This window comes from Pantherophis guttatus, chromosome 3, assembly GCF_059756535.1.
Source record: "Pantherophis guttatus breed Tessera chromosome 3, ASM5975653v1, whole genome shotgun sequence".
NCBI classification, from domain to species: Eukaryota; Metazoa; Chordata; class Lepidosauria; order Squamata; family Colubridae; genus Pantherophis; species Pantherophis guttatus.
The window spans coordinates 49,314,175-49,338,649 of record NC_142065.1 but is presented as its reverse complement, the minus strand read 5'-3'; the positions used below and the strand labels follow the sequence as shown (position 1 = coordinate 49,338,649).

Genomic DNA, 24,475 nt, shown 5'->3' with positions numbered 1-24,475 from the left:
CTTCTAGCCCTCTGATTCTATGTTCTATGCTCTATGTTCTAGAGACCCAACTACAGTAGTGGAATATTCATTGTTGAAGCACCTGACAGGCCAGGTTGAGAATGGGTCATCATGGAGAAAGTTTCTATTGTTTCTAACTGACACCAACCTAATAGCACATAATCTATCTATCCATGATTAACAATTTTGCTGAAACCCTGGGAGATGCCCTAAAATTCCTTGGCTATGCACAGTGCGTGCTAATGTGATAGAAAAAAACAAGATTAACAAATTAAATATGCTCCTTATTGTTCAAACTGTATTCAAAATCTAGTTTGACCTCATGTTTGAATTGTTTTAATTTTTGCTTTAATTTATTTGTTTTAGTCAGGCAATTCTCCCTTACCCTGCCAAAACTATAATTGTTGTTTGGGCCATTTGTTTCATTCTTAAATCTGTTTATGACATTTTAAGATTTGTTTGTTGTTTTTTTGGACCAAATATTGCTTTTAAAAATCTATTTGTGGGTATTTGAGCCAAAAATAGTTTTAAAAATATGTTTATGAATGTCTGGGCCAAGTCTAATGAAGAAAATTAGAGCACACGGATAAACAGTGTTCAACTGGAGACTTGGAATAGCTGTAAATGGAAGAAGCAGCTACACACCTTTTTCCCATCATAAAAAACAACTTTTGGTCTCCTTTAAATTTTGCTTCAAGCAGCCATTGAATATGAGCCTTTCTGTAGCCCCACAGATGTGGCATACAATAGTATGCCAAAATCTAATTTCCTGAATGTTTTTTTTTTCTCACGTGAGAAATTTCTATACCTCATTTCTGGGCTGCTGTTAAATTTCTTTTGAATTTTTTTAGTTTTAAGCACATTACCTTATTGCTGTGAATGACAGAGAATGACAAAAGTGCTGATACTCTCTTCACTCTCTTTTAGTTACGCATTCTTCCACTGCTGGGCAGTCTCCTTGGCTACCCATATTTTGTGTGTATAAGACTTTTGCAGAAGATCCCTGTGAATCTTTTCTTGAAATAAACTTGAAATATGGAAAGTCAGAACATTGATAGAGATACATGATGAAAGGCAAGATAAGCTTCTAGGTATCTCACAATTAAAATAAATGCAGGAACCTAACACCAATTATGACACTTTCAGGGTTCCAAGTCATAGACCCATACTAAGCAAAACCAAGCAGATGAATTCTCAAAGAATAGCTTTATTGGATATATCATATTGGCACAAATCTAGTGAAAACTGACTCTGAAGGGTTTTCACCTGATTAAAAGCAACCCCAAAGAATCAGTCACATGGTCTAATCAAGGCACTGTCAGGTGACATCACTCCTCCTTCCTCCGGCCAGGTGTCCTTGGTTCCCAAAAGAAAGTATTTTTATTTTGACTAATAACCCCAGCTATCTCTAATCCCACCTCCCTATCCCTCAGCTCCAGTATGGCACCACTGAAGCTCCAAGATGGCTTCGGCCAGGGTTGACAGAGACTTTCACCAAATGTTACTTTCCTTTGGGAAAAAAATCAAAAGCAATTTCTCTTGCATCAAATGTTTCATACAATGTTAGAATTTATCAGGGGTGAAATCTACTTACCTTCCTTACCAGTTCGGAAGTGCACATGCCGCGCGTGCACACTTGTGCATACACCATCACATGCACGCGCAGACCCTCTGCACATGCGCAAAACTTTCTACGCATGCGCAGAGGGTAAAAAACACATTACTTCCTGGTTAAAACCAGGAAGTAACGATACCTAGGTGGGTGGGCGGAGCCTCACGCCGCCATTGCTACCGGTTCTCTGAACCACCTGCCACAATCGCTACCAGATTGCCCGATCCGGTCTGAACCGGGAGAATTCACCCCTGGAATTTATGCAAATGAAGAATGTTTGAAACTTATATTTTGTTCTGGCCAGTAATAAGACCAGTTTCAGTTCTGGGGAGTCACTTCTGTAGTTGTAGAGCTCTCACAGTGCATTTTAATGTTTTTAGTAGTTGTAAAGGGCTATATACCTGCTTTGAAAGAGTGCTATAGATTTACAACGAAGACTGTTGATACATTAGTGGGTTGATAATTAGTTAGAGGCAAAAGGTGGCCTAGTCTTCTGTAGTTACTATATGTTTTCTATTGGTTAAAGAAAAAGGGGCAGTGAGGTATGATGATGTAGGGATGGGTAAAATCCAGCAGGTTCTGGAGAACTGGTAGCGACAATTTTGAGTAGTTTGGAGAATCGGCAAATACCACCTCTGGCTGGCCCCAGAGTGGGGTGGGAATGGAGATTTTGCAATATCCTTCCCCCAGGAGTGGGAAGGGAATGGAGATTTTTCAGTATCCTTCCCCTGGAGTGGAGTGGGAATGGAGATTTTGCAGTATCCTTCCTCTGCTTTTCTGATAATACTGGAATTTAGAATGAAGCAGAATGCTAACGTTTGGATAAATTACTTCTTTGTATAGGGCACTGTTGAGCTATGGAATTCTCTGTCATCAACAGGAGTAGTGACCATTCAACGGGAATTAGACAAATACATAAAAAAAAAGCAATTGCAATATATCTATGTTACTTCTGATTGATGAAACCATATGCCTAGAACAAGTAGTTGCTGGGAATAGGGAGTAGAAAAAGGTTCTTATATTTGTTATGGCTATCCAGTTCTATTCTGGAAACAGCCTTTGGTCTGATCTAGCAGGGCTGCTGTGTTGTTACAATTGTGTGCCAATATTATTGATGTAAACAACAGCAATGAAAATTCATGAGCCACATCACTTTCCTGACTTTCAGTCCCATTTATTAGAGGTATCTACCCTAACTGTGAGTATCTGAGGAATTGCAAAACCTTTATTTTTGGACTTTATGATGATACAGACAGGATTTGGGACAATTTCATTCTGGGTTGAACAAACTAATTCTCACAAAGTCATACATTCCAAACATTGCTTTAATTGCAGTGGATTTATTATCCTTTACTCTACTTGATCAGAAATGAGTAAAGGGAATGAAGAAGGCTTATCAGGACAATCATATAAAACTTAACTCCATCTTGACCCTATTTGACTTTCATGTTGAATTTCTTTAGTACTGATCAAACATTGGATCTGCCCCTGGCTTTATGTGGTACTGATAATTTTATGCCTTTAAAATAAAGGGCATCTTTACCTTGAAATATGGGAAATTTATGAGCACAGCGAGTATTATAAATGTGAAACTATCAGAATCAGTGAAATACTAGATGCGGTTATATTTGCTTGTGCTAGTGACTTTGTGGATAATATGCTGTTCAGACATGCCTGCAGTAATATTCATAAAACTCTAGGGAGATTTTTTTTTCATACATTTTAAAATTTGATCAACTCTATGAGGAAGTGTGTTTGCTAAACTTAATGGATGTAATTCAAATACAGTGCAGGCTTCTGATTTGTACTTACACAAATTAGGTGTCATATTCAGTACCATACACAAAACATGATTGTATATTAAGCAATTGGAACTGCAGCTTTATATATATGGTAAACCTCACTTGGCTCCACAAATCTGATTAAAGGATTCATGGGCATAAAGACACAAAGCTGTTTGAGAACACTTTAAACAGAAGGAGTGATTTTGCCAAGGAATCTGCCACCATGAAGTATGGTATCATCAGCATGATATACATCTGTATCCCAGGGCAAGCAGGTGATATTGTTCAGGTCCTCACTCAATACATAGAGTTATAAGGGCCAAGATGAGAAGAAACCAGGTATCTCAACCCTAGGAAGATGAAGTGGATGTGGATTTTCTGCCCCCAGGGAATTGATTCTGGAAGGTAAAACTCTCTCACACAGATCTGGTGCACAATTTGGGGGGGGGGGTTCTTCTTAAACTCATGGCTCCTTCTGGAAGAGCAGGTGACAGTGATGGCTGGGGGTGGAAGGCTTTGCATAAATTCATCTTATGCATCAGTTACACCCATTCCTGGACTGGGATGACTTGCTCACAGTTAAACTTAGTTACTTTCTGTGTGGATTACTGCACTCTACAAGGTACTGCCTTTGAAGACCATCCAGAAGCTGAAACTGGTCCAGAACACAGCATCATACACAATTTTGGGTGCCCTGTGATTCACCCTAGTAGTAGTAACACTGCTGCATGAGCTGTATTGGCTTCTAGTTGCTTTCCGGGTGCAATTCAAGATGCTGGTTATCACATTTAAAGCTTTACATGATACAGGCCAGACTATTTGCAGGATCGCCTTCCCTCGAGGTATCTGCCCTTCCTACCAGTTTATACAAAGGTGGGCATGCTTTAGGTCCTCTCCCTTAAGTGTGCTATCTGAGGGGACTTTGGAGGCACACCTTCTCAGTGGCAACCCCAATCCTTTGAAGCAGCCTTCCACCTGAGGTATCAGGGAATCTCTATTCTTGTAGCCTTCCAGAAGAAGACGTGGCTCTTCCACCAAGTATTGGCTAGGTAGGGGTTGAGCTATGAGAATGATTGATCTGGCACCAGGGGGAAAGATCACTTTGTTTTTAACTATGTTTTTTTATGGATTGCTGTGAGTGGCTTAGAATCATCATGAGATAGATAGCCCTATAAGTGCTGTAAATAAATACCTTAAAGCTGTCTGTCGTGGGAAGATTGGGGGACAAACAGACACATACACTCCCAATTTTTAATGTATTATTCCGATAGCTTTTTTTTATGGCAGGTTACTCTGTTTTTAACAGCTGCCCAATGAGCAAGAAACAATTTATCTGCTAAATTTCTGGCTGTCAGGTAGCTGCTTAAAGCAAAGAAGCAAACCTATTTCCCACTGGTATTAATTTGAAATAGCTCTGTACTGTTATACTTTTGCTAGTGAAGTAATCGCCTTATCATATAATTAGAATTGTCACCACTTTTTTAGAGAAGAAATCTGTGCTTCTAATGGTTGCATGATTGAGGAAGTTCAACGGGCATAACCTTCCTTCCGTCGTTGCTGCCCCCTTCATAATGAAGAGAGCAGTTCCTGTTGAAGGCATAGCTCCATAAATTGGGAAAAGAGAAGTAGTGCTGCTTAAAGATGCCTGTCACATTAGGGTTATCGGATCTGAACTGAAAAAATCCATGTGATTGTTAGACAGGAGCAAGAAGTTAAGTGTTGCTTTTTTAAAAAAATACCTCTTTCTGCCATCTTGCAGCCCAGATATGGTAGGCCCATATAAAAGTAAATAGTATTTAAGTATTTTTCAACTACATCACTATAACCAGATTAGGTCATGCGCTTCAGCCTCTGGCATTTGGGAGTACAAACTCTGCCATGCTACTCAGTCTTCCATCATCATCCCAAAGTACTTTCAATTGAATAGGTATTCTTTCCCCACCTTGGTCCGCTGATAGAAAACACTTTTAGCATGCGGGTGTCTGCATGCTTGCAAATAAAGAGGTCACAGCTGGCACCTTCAACCTATCGTTGCTCAATCTAATGTGATCAGAGGAAATGCAGCTCAATCAATGCTTCCTCTTTCATTTCAGATTTGTCAATAGTTGTGTTCATTGCCATTCACTTCTTGTATTACATGAAATAACAGGCAGCTACCCTTTCTTTTTCCATTATATAAAAAAAATAAGTTTATAATATGTGTCCATAAAACACATACATTTTCCCAAGGCTTTGCAAAAGCATTTCTCCTTATTGGTTGCTCTGAGATCACAGGAAGGAAACTGCAACCGCATGCAGAAGATTCTCAAAAGCCTTACTTTCAACACAATGCCAGTTGACAAAATGTATAAAATGTGCCCACAGACTCTGCCCATAGTCTGGAGTTAAATCCTAGACGGGCTCTAGATTGGTTCAGCCTTCCATCCTTCAGAGGTCAGTAAAATGAGGAACCAGATACTAACACTGTAAACTACTCAAAGACTGCTGTAAAGCACTATGGAGCAGTATATAAGTCTAAGTGCTATTGCTATTATTTATCAAATGCAAAGAAGCCTCAAAAGCCTTCTTTTCAATATGGTACCAGATAAGCCAATCCAGTGAAGTGTAAGACTTCAAATCCTGAATTATGCAGCAATCTATGCATATAAAAGCGAAAACCACTCACCTATTAATCACAAAATCTCCAGAACCGAAAAGCCTACAAACTTGAAATTTGCCACATATGTTCCTCTTGGCTTCTAAGTGCTCATTAAGAAAGGATTTTTCAAAATGACTATCAGAGCATTAGTATTTCCTATAGTATTATTAATACACTCTGATGCTAAGGAGTTGTACTCCCCCTCCCTACCTGAAAAGAAATCTGTTCCAAATGCAAAACACAAGCAGAGGAGCTTCACTTTCAGTTTTACTTTCACAGCAGCAAGCAGCTTTACTACAGAACAGTTGAGCTAAGCCATGCCCAGCCTCCTTCCCGTCTCCTTCTTGCTCACATAGCAAATACTGTTTGAGTTTCCAAACAGCCCTCAACTCTCTCACACATTGACAGGATGCTAGCCAGATGAATACTGATGGATGCTGCGGGCTGGGACATTCTACTTCCCCTCCCCCTCTGTTCCAACTGCCAGTTGCATTATATTAACACACTCTGATGCTATGGAGTTACACATTCTACATTAAATTTCAGGCTGCAAGTGTCAACTTATCAAACCCGAGCACATGGTTTCATAGCGAAGCATGGGCGTCCAGCTAGTATTGCAAATAACTAGAAGTTCATTTTAGTATTTATCCCTGGCCTAGGGTAAATGAGTTAAAACATGAACTGGAGTGCAGAATACATGGGAATGGAAGGAAAACACAACCACAGAAAACCTTAATCAACCTTAATCAGAATAGAGCTGGAAGGGACCTTGGAGGTCTTCTAGTCCAACCCCCTGCTCAAACAGGAGATTCTCTATAATTCAGACAAGTGACTGTCCAGCCTTTTCTTAAAAACCTCTGGTGATGAAGCACCTACAACTTTTGAAGACAAACTTTTTCCACTGGTTAATTGTCCTGTTAGGAAGTTTCTCCTCAATTCCAGGTTGCTTCTCTCCTTGATTAGTTTCCATCCATTGTTTCTTGTCTTGCCTTCTGGTGCTTTGGAAAATAAGTTGACGCCCCTCTACTTGGTGGCAGTGCCTCAAATACTGGAATACCGCTATCACGTCAGCCCCTAGTCTTTCTTTTCTCTAGACTGGCCATACCAATTCTTGTAACAGTTCTTCATGTTTTTGTCTCCAAGCCATTAATCATCTTAGTTGCTCTTCTTTGCACTTTTTACAAAGTCTCAACATTATTATTTTTTTTTGTAACATGGTGACCAAAACTGGATGCAGTATTCCAGGTGTGGTCTTGCTAAGGATTTATAAAGCAGTACAATACTTCACACAATTTTAATCCTATGCCTCTGTTTATATAACCAAGGATTGTATTTGCTTTTTTGGCTGCTGCCACACATTGCTGGCTCATGTTTAAGTGATCATCTACTAGGACTCCAAGGACCCTCTCACAATTACTGGTTTTTGAGCCAGGTTTTGCCTAATAATCTGTACTTGAAGGGGAAGTGGGTTTTCCAAAGGTGACTGGGAGGTACAGATTTTAGCTGTATAAAATTGCGGGTTAGCTGGTATGCTGTTGACATTCTGTAATGGGCAGAGGTCTGTAAAAGTAGCAAAGGCAGAAGCTCAGATCATTAGGTGTAGACTTGTATAGAATCAGAGATGTGGGGTAACTTGTTCAGATACTTTTCAGTTCTTCTCTTTGCAGAAGGTTCTGAATATTGTAGTCCATATATACTGTGGTATTTTGTCCTTTGGATTGGAAGTAATGAGCATTCTCCTACAATTCAGTATTTTTAGCTAAGTGATGAAGTCCCTGCTATGATTGACATTAGAGAAGTACTGCCAGCAACTGAGATAATAAGCATATAAAGGCATATCCCATAGTTTCCTAATTAATTTTGGATTTTTTTTCTCTTCTCAGGTGGTCTGAGAAAAATCTAAATTTTAGTTTGATGAAGCTAATAGGTAGAATATTCATTCCTCAACAGTGACTTCAATCTTATCTCATGAACACCCATTCATTTGTTTTTAAACATTAAAAATTATTTGCTATTCCAAATAAAATATCCTATTGTACTACCGAATGAAAGCATAACATCAATGCAGCAAAATAGCTACATATATACATACATACACATATATCAATCATGCTACTCTTTTGTGGCATAGTTGTTGTTATGCTGAGCACAGAAAAGATGTGCTAAGCCAAAGAAAGCAAATGCATGAGAGAAGAAAAAAGAAGAAATAAAGCTAAAAATATGTTGCAAAAATATGTTACAACTTTCACATTCTCCATATTTTCTTTTAAAAAACATGGACCAAATACTATCTCTGTTATCATAACTGGATTCCTCTTTGATAAATAATGTTCAATTCTGAGTCTATTGCATTATTCAATCTATCTAACTTTCATTGCAAAACATGAAGCTTCTCAATCAACACAACATCATCTAAATACAGAAGCACCATATGCTTTCACATCCTAACCAATGCACATCTGATGTCATCACAAGCATTCATTATACTTTTGCACGGCAAGATAGGTGGCAAATACATTTAATAAACAAATAAAATATATTAAACAACCACAGGGATATCATCATCCTATCTTATTACATGCTCAATATTAAATGATTCATTAAGCACTCCATTCTTTCTATGTTCTAGTTCCATTGTACACTCATAGCATTCAACAACCAACCTTCAACTCTATGTTCATGAACAACCTTCCATAATTTTTGCCTCTTAATTTTATCACACATTTTTCTATAAGTTAACAGACATGCAATAACCTTTTCTCTTTCATACATCTTCCAGTGACTTGCTAAAGAGCAAAAATCTGGTCCATGTACCTTTGCCTGGCATAAAGCCACACAATACATGTTGAATGTTATTCATTGTCACATCTTACATCTTGCAATCAGAATGTTGCCAAACATCTTCTCAGGTATGCTTAACAAATCAGTTCTTTACAGTTTTTGCATTCATTCTTGATATCTCTCCCTTTTTACAGGAGAAGAATGTAACATTATTCTAACTATAAGGCCCAAATACAATCTTCATAAACATACTAAACAAACTGCACAGCCACTCTCTAAGCAAGCTATGTCCACATTTTCATGTTTCTCCAGTTACATCAACTACGCCCACAGCAAAGGTGGGTTTCAGCAGGTTCTGACCAGTTCTGGAGAACCAGTAGTGGAAATTTTAAGTAGTTTGGAAAACTGGTAAAAACCACCTCTGACTGGCCCCACCCCCATCTATTCTCTGCCACCCGAGTCCCAGCTGATTGAGAGGAAATGGGGATTTTGCAGTATCCTTCCTCTGCCATGCCCACCAAGACATGCCATGCCCACCATGCTACGCCCACAGAACCGGTAGTAAAAATATTTGAATCCCACCACTGGCCCGCAGCCTTTCTATTTTGCTAATATTCTCATAACATTTAGGACTTCCATTTCACCAATTCTTTTTGTGGACACTGACATTTATAGAATTTGTTTTAATACCATTCTTCAATATAACACCCCATTTAAAGCTCTAAAGTATTCCTCTCAGAATATTTTCTCTTCAATTTTAAATCTGCATGTACTTTCTGATTGTGAATTGTGAGTATGTTGATTTTCAATGTAGTTTCTTAAATGAGCAATACAAGCTTTATGGAATACTGCCAGGCTTTTTATGGTAAAATTGTAGCTAGGTTATATCTGTAGAGTATTGGCCAAACTTTGCGAAAGATGATTGGTAATCTACATAGCATTAACAGGGAATGCTGAATGGTAGCACAGGTGCAACTGATACTGGTAAATTAGTCTACATTTTCTTCATCTTGCTAAAATTATGGCTTTAAGGGAATGCTTTAATTGGTCAAAGCCAGGATGGGCATGGCAGGTCAATTTCAGGTCAATCTATGGATCATCAGTGACAACCATGAGATATGAAAGATTACAACTTGGAATTTAGGTGGAATAAATGATAAACAGCATGACATAATGGATGAAATGAAAGAAAAATAGATATGCAGAATGATTCTGAGTGGAATAAGAATTGTTTTGGAAGTAGATGAAAAGAACTAAAGTGCATATATTTATGTTCACACTATTCACAGAAATACATTGCATAATCTAGAGAGAGAAATAAAATTTTATTGGACTAAACGAGATGAGCATCTACTCAATCTGTTGTAGACGTGCTCACTTCCAAAAGACATCTTCAAGGCTCCTGCTTTCTGATCTTTTGGACCTTTTCCTTCAAACTGGATTTTGACTGGACAAAAACAAAATCTGGTTTTTGACAGCTCTTCAAAGAGAGGACTGTCTTCTATACAACAGGACCCTCAGAATAAGTTCAGGATCAGGATCACTTGCAGAATCAAAGCTGAGAGTCCATCGTGCTGATGCTGAGCTCCATAGAGTATATCCCTAAAATGAACTCTGAAAATTACACTTAAAAGAAAGGAGTGTACTTATTGAGGATTGTTGTCATTGTGACAAATAAACTCCTGAAGCAGACAGAAGCCTGAGCTTAAGGAAATCCAAACCTTAAAACGCTTGCCACTGAACCAAAAAATGAAAGGGGGTGGGGGGGAAGCCACTGTATGGGAAAAATAAACTGTTTCCTGAAAAAAGAATGCGCAAAAATGCCGACGTATTGAGCTGTGACATATGGTTACACAAGTAGAAACCACAGAGGGGAAAATCATGTTTTCTCTTTCATTATTTATCACTCTCTAACCATCTCCAGCTGGGTGAGTAAACAGCCTCATTGGTCTGTAATGAGAACAGTCTGCTGCCACTGTGCACCCAGCTGCTGGATTCCAAGGGTGTGAGGGCAGTTTGGTATGTATGTGTCTGCCTCACTGTGTGTGCACACAGCTAACCTCACCCAGCCTCCCTCTTGGAAAGTAAACATGGTCCAAATAAGCAATTCTGAATCCATTTTGCTCCCAGTCCATGGCAATTCAGGATCTATTGTTTCCCTTCTTTGCTCTCTCAAAGAGAAGCCCACCGTCATGGTGTGTTCCCTCTTTTCTACTATCTTGTACTCTTAATGTATATGAGAGATGCCAGCTAGAGAATTCTGGGAGGTGTAGTTTCAGAGTATCTGGAACCCATGGGGAAGGCTGAATTAATATATATATATATTTCACAGCCTTTCCATGCCACATCAGGATGAGAAGCTCTTATTCCTGCTGGAATTTCATGTATTGCTGATAAATCACAGGCAAAATGTCTAATATACTCTTTTTCCTCTCACTGCAACTCAGATAGACCGGATGTTTCCTGGTCCCAAGTCTGGATACAAACATAAGGGTTGCCTCTCAATTAGGGAACCTGCTTTCTTGTAGTTCAGAGGAATATGCTTGCTGCCTTGTTCTCTGATGGAGTGCAAACTGGCTACAGGCTTTGAGTTAAATTAACCACGCAACTCCCTGTTATTGTTCAGGGGGAATTAGGTGCCCAATTTTCCCCCACTGCTGCATTGCAAATTGAGTCCTAAGTGTCCCATGAAATAGCTGCATAATTTGTGCATTTAGGAACTGGTGGCATAAATGTGTTCAGAGCTGGAAGGCAACTGAGATCCAGATGGTTTTCCCTTTCCCCTACCTTCTTTTCTTGTCTTGTTAATTTAAATATGCCGCTCTCTTCCATAAATTCATCATTATTATGGTCAATTTAGATGAAGAAAATTGAATGCAAATATCTCTAATATTCATCATATCTGACCTGCAGATCTTTAAACTCTGCACCGTCCCCTCTGCATGTATATGTGAGATTTAAACCCCCTTTACAAAGGCTACATGGGAAAAAATCATTCAGAGTCACTTTTCAGTTCACCTTTTTTCATATATTGCAAACATGGCTTTCATCTCAATCTTTCTTTATTACAAAGGGACCCCACTTGAATATTTCCTTGAATAGGCTGGGTGTAGGGTGGATGAATATACTAAAATGCATCCTGAAATGCATCAATTCCCCCTCAGCCATTCCGTGTTAATTTTGTTTGCTTCTCATGGTGATACAATAGTCCCAGGAAGTAAAACTGATGTTGAACTCCCCAGGAGAAATGAACCCAGTTGGCAGCTTATTTATATCTAGCCAGAAGTAAGCTCCTCTATGTTAAATGGACCTTACTCCAAGAAATGTCTTTATGGAGATGCAGACTCAATGTTATTGCCAAGTCAACAGGAAAAAAAATGGTCTGACTTTCTGATGATTCTTCTAATCTACAATGTGACATTTTTCATGGTTTTGAGATAAAGATGGCTAGTAGTGTAGACAAGTGTTTCTCAACCTTGGCAACTTTAAGACATGTTGCTATGTTGGCTGGGGAATTCTGGGAGTTAAAGTCCACATGGTGTAGACCAATCTAGTACTATACTCAGAGGAGCAAAAGCTGATAAAGATAATGTCCATTGAGAATTCAATTCTAGGATGGAAAGATTATTTTCTGAGACATCATAGTATTCCTTCCAGGGGTGGGTTCTAAAATTTTTTACCACCAGTTCTGCGGATGTGGCTTATTTTGTGGGTGTGGCTTGATGGCCCTGTGACAACTCTTTAGGATTTAGCGGAGGTACTAGTCTACCAGGCTTTTAACTGCTTGCAGAGCTGTACCGGTCTACTCATTTGTTTTTGGAGGCACTGGTCTACCCATTTATTTTTGCAGGCACCAGTCTACTCATTTGTTTTTGGAGGCACTGGTCTACCCACTTATTTTTGCAGGCACCAATCTACTCATTTGTTTTTGGAGGCACCGGTCTACCACCACACTGCCTTTTAACACTGATCAGCTGTAGGGCGGCCCTTTGAAGCCCCACCGCAAGAGCTTAAACAGTTTTTTTCATTCTAGCCGATCAGCTGGGACTCAGGAGGCAGCAATAGATTGGGGGTGGAGCCAAATAAAAGGTAAGAATAATGCAGGGAGGTGGGGGGTGGGGGGGCAGAACTGGTTCGGTGATGTCATATCGTCACCGCTACCGGCTCGGCGGAACCAGGTGGAACCAGAAGGAACCCACCACTGATTCCTTCCCATTATTAATTGCAATATTGCTTACTATTGCAAGACTTATTTGCACAGTTATTTTCTATCTTTTGTTTAACGTGCCCAGGAATAGTTAATAATTCACCTTAACAGACTGTAGTTTTTCAGGCAAACATCAATAGGTTAAGCATGCTTTGTTGCAAAACTTCAAGGATAAACACTTAGGGCAAGGAAACGAGAAGTGAGAGAGAGAGAAAGAAAAAGAACAATGGGCAAGAACCCACATAAGTCTCTTTGAATATAATTTTGCACTTTTTTCAAATCACTATTTTTGTTTGAACTCTGAGAGGAGTTAGTTTATGAATGATATTAGATCTATATGTAAATAAATTGCAAAATGAAATCAATAGACAAATACAATTCGCAGGAATGTTGCAAACAAAATTTACTTTCTGAATTCATTTGTGGAACTATGTCTTGAAATCTTCAGGTGAAAAAGAAAAAAACAGAACTCTTACAGAATCTGAAAGAACTCTCTTGCATTTGCCTAACTGTCTCCATAAAACAGTTGATCTAGGTGCATCTGACAGTTCTTAAGATGCTACATTTTTTTAGACAGCAGCCTTTTGATTCTTAACAGTGGCACATCTGGGAGAAATGAGCCAGAAAAATTTCTTCCTTGTTAATGCCTTTTGATGCCAGGGTAATCTTTACCTGTTGGCTGTCATACAAGCTCTGCCCATTAAAAAAAATATTTGCAAAACCCATGGCTTTTTGGCAAGGTTGACCCAATTATAGGAGGCAAAATCATGGAACAGGCAGTAAATTTAAAGATACAATACAGGCTGGATTTTTATTTCTTGTTTTTAAGAAATATGAGATCATTATATGCCTGAGAGAATAACACCATCAGGTAGAGCAATCACATAGAATGTCTGTGATTATGTGGCAGAAAATCTGCCTTATTCCAGCCCTTTTGGTTTGCTGATGCAAGGCTAGAAGGCACAGTGGGCATTTTTTTGCTGATTTTAAACCCAGTGACCTTTTATTTTTTGCTTTTACTTTTCCTTCCCATTGAATCCAATTGGAAGAGAGATTAACTATGTCTCTTAAAACATTTTACCATTTAGGCAAATTGATTTAGGATGCAGCAATCACTTAATTCATTGGAGCTTACACTAGTTATAAAATTAGAATCATTTTTGGTCTAAACTACCCTTCATACAGACATGACTTTCCATTTTCTTGAAACTTAATACTTTATTAAAAGCTGATAGTAAAAATGGCAATTATTCCAGTGGTAGTAATACACCCACGCTGCTTTCAGGTGAGGAATAAACAGCTTAGTCAATTGCTGTTTATAGGAGTGAACTTGCTGAAATACTTGGAGAACATCCTATCTTTCACTAGGTTAAAACTCACCAGGCTCAAGGTTGACTCAGCCTTCCATCCTTTCAAGGTAGGTAAAATGAGGACCCGGTTTGTGGGGGCAATAAACTGACTTTGTATAAAAAAGAACACTGCTTAGGGGGGGCCAAAAAAGCCCTACTAAGCAGGTATATACAATAGTATGAAGGCTATTGCTTAATGCATTGTAAGCCGCCCTGAGTCTCTGGAAAAGGGCGGCATATAAATCAAACCAATAAAATAAATAAAATAAAATAAAACAGATGTTTGTTTAGCAACAACTAGGCCCATGGAAGAAGTTTTTGACTGTCGTAAACATCTGACACAAGCTGCAATTGTGAAAAAATGACAACCGCTCTCCCTTGTCCTGTTTGCAAGCATCTACATTGGCAGTGGTACACATCTTGAACAACTTGGCAAACTTCATGGAATTACTTTCTTTCTGTCACTTTTAATGTCAATATGTCTGAACATATTCCTACCAAACAATAGCATTATAATCCATATACTGTGGGATTACATAAATGGAAATTAACCTCCACATTTTGAAGCATCCTTAATTATACTATATTAGAGATACGAAAACAATTAGGAACATGGAAACTCCCTTATCTAGCCCAGGAGTATGAATGATGGTGGTGGTGTTAAAAAGGGTAAGATGGTGTATAAAGGTACATCAAATGAATGTTGGAAGTGTAAAAGAAAAGAAGGGACTTTTTATCATCTATGGTGGACATGTGATAAAGCAAAAAATTTTTGGAGTATGATTCATATTTTAATACAGAAAATTTTAAAAATGGAGATAAAGATGAAATCAGATTTTTTTTCCTTTTGGGCCTAATGGGAAAAAATTGGAACTTTCTTACTATATATATATATATATATATATTGATAGTAGCAAGACTATCGTATGCACAAAAATGGAAGGACGTTTCGATTCCTACCATGGACGAATGGATGTAGAAGTTAATGGAATTGGCTGAAATGGTAAAATTGACTATTTTGATTAAAGAAAAGAATATAAGTACTTTTGTTTCGACATGGAGACCACTTTTGAACTTTGTACTTAAAGTGGAAAAGAATGAAACTTTGATTTTGGGTTTTTCCAATTACATTTGATAGATCTTTATAGAAATGGCTTGTTTATATTATTATGAAAAAACAAAAAGTTCTGATTTGATGTTAATGTCTTATTTTACTGCAACAGAGAGAGTCAGAAATCAATGTTTCGTTTTCTTTTTTTTCCTACCCTTTCTCACTTCTCTTCCCCTTCTTCCTCCCCACTGTTTTTCTATTTACTTTTGTATTTTGTATTTTATTTTATCTTATAACTCAATAAAAATTTTACATGAGAAAAAAGAGTAAGATGGTGTCCATGTCCTCATAATTAAAGACTGGCCCCTTTTTTTATGGATGTTGCATGTAAAAAGGGGCAAGTTTTAATTGCATGGTAATGGATGCTGTTTTGACCATTTTTATTCCCCAGCCACAAATTCCCCAATCTGACCCCAAGTAACACCACTGGCCAATCTAGACATGTTCTTAAGTATATAAGACCTTTATACCATCATCACCTGGTGATCATAGAAGCACTATAAAGCCTGTGCTCATTACTGTTGCACTAGGACAAGAATGATTGAATGATGCTAAAAAAGCACTATAAATCACTACTGAAGAAATATCATACTAAATTGCCATTTTTTAAGCTCAAATATAATTTCCCATATGCCCTTAAATTATTTAGCTGTCCCTCCCAAACCTACTATTTGGTGGGCATCTTGATACCATTAGATATTAGGATTCCTTTGGTTTTCATGGATGCTACATTTTCAGATCAGTGGGAGTTAATGCCATGCTAGCTAGCCTTCCTGCAGCCACCTTTTAATGATCTGTTAACAGTTTTCATCTTGGGCATTTTAATTAATTGTGATCACAGAAAAGTAATCACCAATCATCACCTTTAATTTTATCTTTAAAAAAAACCAAAGGAGGTTTAATTTTAACTGATGGAAAATGGGTTATTTCTTGACAAGCTAAAGTTCATTTCCTGGTCTGTAATGACTCGTGCTTCCTACCAATCAGAGCACAAATCGGAGGTCATATAAAATACTTGTAGGCTTCCCTTGCCATGGAACTGCATGCTACATAACCTCCTCTAAAGTCTCTTTCTCAGTTCATTGTGAACCCTTAGAGTATCTACTATGAATCCTGAGACTAGCAGGAAACATTTATCTAAAATATCCTTCTTGACTTTGCAGCTCATATTGCAAAATGTGCACGTGCAAACAAGTAATAAAAAGAAAACTCATGTCTAGCAAACTTTTAAAATCTTTCCCTTGCCCTCCAAATGCTGTTAATTCTTGCCATGTCTGCAAAGACGTATGAAGCTTCCATGCAAAACTCTGCTTGGGTGAATAAAAGCTATAGACCAGTATGTTTAGTGGACTATATCCACAATAATAAGAGCAATTTCTAATCAGAGAGAAAAAGGAAAAGGGGGGTAAATTTTGCCTTTCTTAAAAATACAATGGTATTTTGAAATATATGGTACTTCATGTTCATGTTCTTATTTAGAGAGTGAAATAAACATACCCGTCTTTCTGTACTGAGACTTTTGGAAAAACAACACTGAATCCACAACTGTCTCACATGTTCTTCATTACTGTTTTATGTATTTTGAAATACATACAGGATAAAACTTAAAGGATTCAGTTCCATCCAGAATTTAGCTGTGCTAAATCCGAGGTAGGCAATTGCTGTTTTTTTGTAACTCCACCAATTTTTGGTTTGGTTCCACCTATTGCTTGATTAAAACTCACCCGCATTGACATGCAGCCCTCAGCAGATTATTTTTAAATGGAGTGAGGCTCTTGGCTGATAAAAAGTTGCTTACCTTTAACCTATGTAAATATGTGTCCATTTAGACATCTTATAGAATCATACAGGAGAATTCTCTAAAAGGAAAAAAGTACGTAAGTATTATTTTTCCATGTCATTCCCAGTTTCCATTACAAGCTGTTCTCAAAAAGTGCATATTCTACACAGGCTATTACGGTAATTTGATAAGCTAGTTCTTCGTGATATGAATCTTTGCCTTTGTTAAGGGGAGGGGGTGGTGGAGAACCATTGCATTTGATGGCTCACAGGGACAGTTCATTAAGCAATCAACCCTTTTAATGAAATAGTTCTTTGTTAAAATATTCATTGATCTGCTGCAGTTTTGCATGGAAAAAAGGAATGGGCTGTATCCCAAATGCTTTTCTGTCGAGTCTTCCCAAGCATGCATTTAAAAAAGATTGTGCCCCAGCATTCCAAACATGATAATTCATGCATTAGACCTTGTCAGACAACTTCACAGAGTCAGACTAAGACCTCTGAGTGACACAAAGATTTCCCCCCCTCCTTCATTGCATCAGTATGCTTAATGATTACCGAGGTTTCACCTCCTAGAGTAGATCTTCTGAGAGAAGTAAATGTCAGCTTCTCTTCAAGTGGGGAAGAAACACATATGAGCAACAGAAAGGAAATGGAGTAGAAAGCTGGCATATTTTGTATGAGAATTATGTTGGAGCTATAGATGGATAGAACTCACTCAACTCAACTCAACTCAATATCCTATTTTGTAGTGTTGAGTAAAAACCAATTAGCATCATTCCAGGATTTAACAGAATAATAGAGCTGAAAGAGATCTTGAAGACTTCTAGTCCAACCCCCTGCTCAAGCAGGAAACCCTATACCATTTCAGACAAATGGCTGTCCAATCTATTCTTAAAAACCTCCAGTGTTAGAGCACCCACAACTTCTGGAGGCAACTCATTCCACTGATTAATTGTTCCAACCGTCAGGAAATTCCTCCTTAGTTCTAGGTTGCTTCTCTCCTTGATTAGTTTCCATCCATTGCTTCTTGTCTTGCTTTGGAAAATTGACCCCCCTCTTCTCTAAAGCAATTTAAAGAAAAGGTATGTATCAATGCTTTGGCTACCATTATACAAAAGATGTGAATACATCAGAGAGTTGCCTGGAATAAATGAAGATTTTTCAGTTGGTATTCCAAAGTAGATTAAATGATGGGTGGTAAGAGGAAAAATAAAAGTGACAAGAGAAACTTTCAAAGTTTCAAGTAAGAAATATTCTAATGCTAAATGTTCTACTTAATCTCAGTGTTGTCCTGTCCATTTGAAAAGGATTACTCACAGCTGACTCTAAAGAAGTAAGTGGAGAAGAATTTAAATCTAAGGAAACAATGCAGACAAGCTCCGTGAGTGGTGTGTACAGACAGCCTGATCAGTATGAGTAACATTATTTAAAAAACAGATAAATGAAAAATGAACCCCTGATCTGCTTTGTGTAAAGTAGTGAGTGATAAAATGTCCATGGGTGGAAGTGGGTGGTTCTACTCATTGGTCTTTTTCTACCTGGCATGAAGCAAAGAATAAGCACAGGTCAGCTCCTCAGTGATCTGGAATTATGTTATTCTCTTGTGCTCAAACACAACCTCCAAGCTCATCATTTTTCTCCTATAGGGCTGAGGTTCGGGAAAAGTGAGGCAGATTAATTGATTGATGGATGGATGCCATTTATATGGCTGCCCAACTCACTCATGGTGACTCAGGGTGGCTTACAGATATAAAACCAAATATACTCCCACTTCCCTGGCAACATTTAAATCAGGGTCTCCAAACTTGGGAACTTTAAGACTTGTGGACTTCAACTCCCAGAATTCTGGGAGTTGAAGTCCACAAGTCTTAAAGTTCCCAAGTTTGGAGTACACTGGTTTAAACAAACCAGATCCCTGTTGAGTAAACCCTAACTATAATGAAGCTTCCCAGTTGAAGGAGAGAGGGTTGTCAGCAGAGGTGGGTTTCAGCAGGTTCTGACCAGTTCTGGAGAACTGGTAGTGGAAATTTTGAGTAGTTCGGAGAACCGATAGTAAAAATTCTGACTGGCTCTGCCCCCATCTATTTTCTGCCTCCCGAGTCCCAGCTGATCAGGAGGAAATGGGGATTTTGCAGTATCCTTCCCCTGGAGTGGGGTGGGAATGGAGATTTTACAGTATCCTTCCCCTGCCACGCCCACCAAGCCACACCCACCAAGCAATGCCACGCCCACCAAGCCACACCCACAGAACTGGTAGTAAAAAATTTTGAAACCCACCACTGGTTATCAGGAGATGGCATGGGGCATCTGAGGGAAGTGGTGTCGATATTTTAACATCCTTCCAAAATTAGTTTCCTCATGGGAATATCATACAACAGACCAGAAATCCTTTGAAAAATAATGGGCAGCAGAGAACAGAAACCTGTTTTTTGTAAATCGTAAACATGACAAAACAAAGCAAAACCAGATGTTACTCTTATCTAGAATAAACCCAGCTTATTCTCTTGGTTGTTGTTGAAGCTCACACCCACAACAACCAAGAAAATAAGTTTCAGGAGAGGATGTAGAATATTTTTATGACATATTCATTAGCTGTATTGCTTTCCCAGTCCTCATTGTTTTTAATTATTGTGGTTTTCCAGAAAAAGTCAGGAAACGATTTAGGATACTCCCAAGTAAAATTTTCATTGTATAATAGTGGTGTTTTACTTCCAGAATTTTATGAGAAATTCAATTTATCATACTCCATTTATAAATCTCTCCCTTATTTTATACCATTATTTCTGCTCTTTGTTTTCTAAAGGGGAAAGAAAAAAAGAAAGAAGAGATGGAATAGCTCAGGGGTGTCAAACTCATCTCGTCACAGCGGCGTCACATGACGTATGGGGACTTTTCCTCCTTAGCTAAACTGGGTGTGGGCATGGCCAGCACTTGACGCATCTGGCCTGCTGGCTGGGGGTTTGACAGCCCTGAAATAGCTCTTAGAAGCTTCTTCTATGAGACTGCTCTTACATTTAAAAGTTAGGAGAGCTTCAGTTATTAATTGAAATGCAAAGGAAGGGTAAACATTATTGCTTTTAAAAAAATTGTTAGCAAGTAACGATTTTATTTTAGATGAGGTGGGAAAACCTTGCTTTTGAAAATAGGAAGAAAATATTTTTTATAGTATTCGCTTGTTTTGGACAGAGACAATTAATAGCACAAGAAGTTGGCTGTTCTTGCTAATTTTGAAGTCATTTACAGCTTCTGTTTGTACCAAGGTTCTGTCTGCATCTGATTTTTTTGAAAATCAGAATGAAAGTTCCTCAAGTGAATCTACACACTCGCTTTTCTTTGGCACTAGAGCCAGTAAGGAGGACCACATTCCCTTGCGGATATTTGTTTGGGAAAACATGATGCAGTCTCTTGTTGACTAAGTCTAGTGGGTTGGCTTTTCACCCAGTGCTGAGAGGAGTATGTTGTTTTTAAATGTAGAGCCAGGAGATTTCTCATCATTTACAGTAAATGAATCACATCATTTCATTGCCTTATGCAACTGGAATGTGGTAGCCAAGTGAGAAATCTATGGCCACCCACCTAACTGTTCTGTCTTAAGCAGGAGGCAAGATTTCACAGCCATTTAGGGAAGGCAGGTGATGGTAATACCCATGCACTGGGGAAAGAGCCAACTGGAAAGATATGTATCACTTTCTCTGGTTAGGAGGCACAAAAAAAATAATCTCCCTTTTTTAGTATTCTGCAGAGCACATAATCAAGAAAATCACTACTTACAGCCCACAGTTAATATAAACCTGAGTTCTGCTTTTACTTTTTCACTGATGCTAAATTGCTTTAACTTTTCTTGCTCTCATGACTTCCCCAGACTCTTCAAGTCTGCTGATCATGCTATTCTGAATCCAAGATTAGATCCAAATGGGGTAGAAAGTTTAGTATTGGACCAAAGGGTAAAAAATAATAATAATAGTAACAAGATGACTGGATTTCACCAGACTGAAATGAATTTGTCAATGTGTTATGCTAAAAAATCAGCTTATTTTCTCCATATATTACTGCAAACAAGAGAAATAATTTGGTGTGTGTGTGCGCGCGTGTGAATAGATAGATAGATAGATAGATAGATAGATAGATAGATAGATAGATAGATAGATAGATGTGCCGTCTGTTGATATTGAGGGGAAAATTCTAGAATCAAAATGCAGATTTGTATTTAAAGTTTGAACTTTTACATTTAAAAACACAACAAAAAGGATTTAATTCAAACCCTTTGCTAATTGAACTACACCCACATCCATTCTCCCAAGCAAAAGATTAATGTGACTCAGGACAAGACGGGCCTTGAATAATATGCAATGCTTTTAATAACAGAGAATAATACTTCCATGATGGAAGATTCAATCTTTTACTTGAATTTCTTGTTTCTGGGCAATTATTAAGTATTCTGAAAAAAAATACTGTCAGAGTTAACACCATAATTGAAAGTTATTAAAAAAACATGAAATATATTATGGGGACATTTTAGAAAATAGTTGCTGAAATTTACAAACACATTCCTCATTGCTTAAAAAGTATTTATTGGTATAATGCACACATGCACATAGCATACTGCAATTCCTTATTCCAACAGACAGTAGTCAATATTTCCATATCCTAGAAAATAATTCAAAAATGTCAACAGAATGGGTAGGAAATGGAGGTAAATAGGGGACATATTTAGATTTGTTACCATAGAATAGTGATACTTGTGAATTGTACGAAGGACAATGAACAACTTTAAAGAGGACTTTAAAGGAAACATTCTGGGAGGCAGAAATGACAGCCAAGGAGAAAAGGTGGAGCAATTTGTGGCTGGAGGAAAGCTTCACTGTGAATGGACTATGCAAACAAAGATCATAGTAGCCATATAAATAGTAAAAGTTTGGGCAAGGGTGGCAAAATTATGGGTAGTTTTGAAAACAATGAGAAGGTTCTGTAGGATTTAGAAACAGAAATAAATTATACTAAGTTCAATATGAAACTTAGGTAAATATTGGAAAAAAAAAATCAGGTGGAACCTCATGACAAGTTATAATGACTGAGACTTAGCTGTACTTAATTTCTGTTGGACTTTGCCTTAAAGATTTAGTTTTCAAAATGGCTCTGTTATCCAAGAACATAGTACTGAAGGAAAACCATTTGATAGAAACTTTAATTTATAAAACACCGGAGCAAAACAGAACATTAACAAATAGTTTGTGCAGACTGTTAGATGAGCCATTGTACTTCCCCTTTATTCTGGAGGAAGTGTCTTTGGGGGCCTCAAAACAGCTGTGCCTTTGGATTGCAGTGGATGTTCAGTATCCTCCTTCATTGGACAGATGCACAAGTCTATTAAAATAAGCATTATTTGAGACATGGTCAGTTGCTGATATGGTGATATAACATTTAAACCTTAACCTAAGCCTTGAGCTTTAAATTTCTCTCTGTGCATATGTCTATTCCATAATCATTCAGTTGCTTCTTCAAGAGAATAAGAGGAAGGCCTAAACGCAGGGAGCAAAACCAAGCTGAAGACAATTTTCCCTTGTCATGTGGGCTTGCTTTAGCTTACTGCCGTTTAACAGCTGGCTTGCCACCTCAGTCATTGTTTTTTCTTCAAGCAAAACAAAAATGGTAGAATACAGAATTTTCACCAGACCTGCTATGAGTTCATGAATGGCAACATTGCCCTCTGCCCTGCTCCCATCTTCTCCATTTCCAAATCTTTCCTAACACCCTGGAAGTCTAGCCCGCCTTCTCTCTCTTAAAACCTCACATTGAAGTGTTTCCAGTATGGTATTATCCATAAGCTCAGTTTCTTGAGCCCACATTCATTACTCAACCCAAATTAGCCAACAGCTAAGTCAGGGGTTCTGATCTCCTAGGGGAGTAGGAATACAAGTTACTTAGAGAAGGATCACAATTATGGGGGGGGGAACCCTCCTGATCACCTTTGTGCAAGCAGAATTGAAGTGCTGTCAGAACCTGCTCCAAGCTTTGCTCCTCACTTTGTTTCTGCAAGCCCTGGTGAACAGTTGCAGGACTGAAACATTTGAGAATCCTGGTGAACCTATAGCAATAAACTGAGTTATTGAAAGTAGAAAGAAGCCAGTGTAGTATAGAGGTTGAGATACTGGACTGTCATAAGAACCAACCAGGTTAAGTCTGCTGTCAGCTATAAAAACTCACCAGGTGACTTTGGGCCAGTCATTTTCCCTCAGTTCAGCTGACCTCACAAAGTTGCTGTGGTTAGAAAAAAAATGGGAGGAGGAGCAGTACAAACATCACTTTGAACTTCTCTCTATAGAAATCAGATGAACAAATAAATACAAGAGTTATATATATTTCCTGCCCAACCCTAATTGAAATGAAATAATTATATTCACAGAAGCAAGAGGGGTCAAATAATTCATTTATCATTTTGGCTGTTCTCTGAACAATTAAATCTGAAGAACCCTACACTAAGGACATAGAACACAAGACATGAGGGCTCACCATTCTCAATTTCCCAACTCTTTCATTTACAGCTTCACAGTTTATAATGCTCTATATAAAGCTTCCTAGTTGCTGAATTCACTGGTCTGTTCCCCTTTCCTCATACAAGCAAAAAAAAAAAAAAGTTTCCAATATGCTTCCGCCCCATAAGAAAGCAAGCATTTACTTGATCACCTATTTGTGTTCAATTGTCTGCTCATGTACAAAAGCATGCTTTCGAACCAGCCTGAGTCATTTGGTTCTAGAAAAATCTGTATACATATAATCCTAGACCTCAGACATTTTTTTTGTCCATTGTTTGCACAGCTTGTCCTAGCATGTCTGTTTGGGAAACTGACAATAATGATATTTTAATCACTGAAATGATTTCTACAGTCATGTTCCTTAAAGTACTGATGTACTGCTGGACTAGAGGTAGTAAGATTTACTTCCCAATTAGTCAATATCCAAAGGATGGGGGTGGGAGGGGGATGAATGCAAACAAGTCATTTGTAAACCCTAAATTACACTTTATGTATTTTAGCAACTTTAAGATGTAAGGATTCAACTCTCCAGCTGAAGTCCATACATATTAAAGTTGCTGGAATTGAGGAATACTGTTCTACAACAGACACCCAAAAAGTCAAGTATAACCAGGACTATGTTTAATATTTGTTAAATTTGACTGAAGCCTACATACCGTAGAAAGCGTAAATATCATG

The 24,475-nt window shown here is 38.1% G+C and overlaps 1 long non-coding RNA gene across 1 annotated transcript in view; it reads right to left on the bottom strand.

Moving 5' to 3' along the window:
• Positions 1 to 22,553: 22,553 nt before the first annotated feature.
• The window catches only part of LOC117663946 (uncharacterized), a 54,823-nt gene continuing 52,901 nt past the window's right edge, over positions 22,554 to 24,475 (bottom strand). Inside the window, exons 3-5 of the long non-coding RNA XR_004590883.3 lie at positions 23,469 to 23,580; positions 23,231 to 23,349; positions 22,554 to 22,628 (exon numbers count right to left, since the gene is read on the bottom strand). This is a non-coding gene — a long non-coding RNA (uncharacterized LOC117663946). The remainder of the gene's footprint in view (positions 22,629 to 23,230; positions 23,350 to 23,468; positions 23,581 to 24,475) is intronic.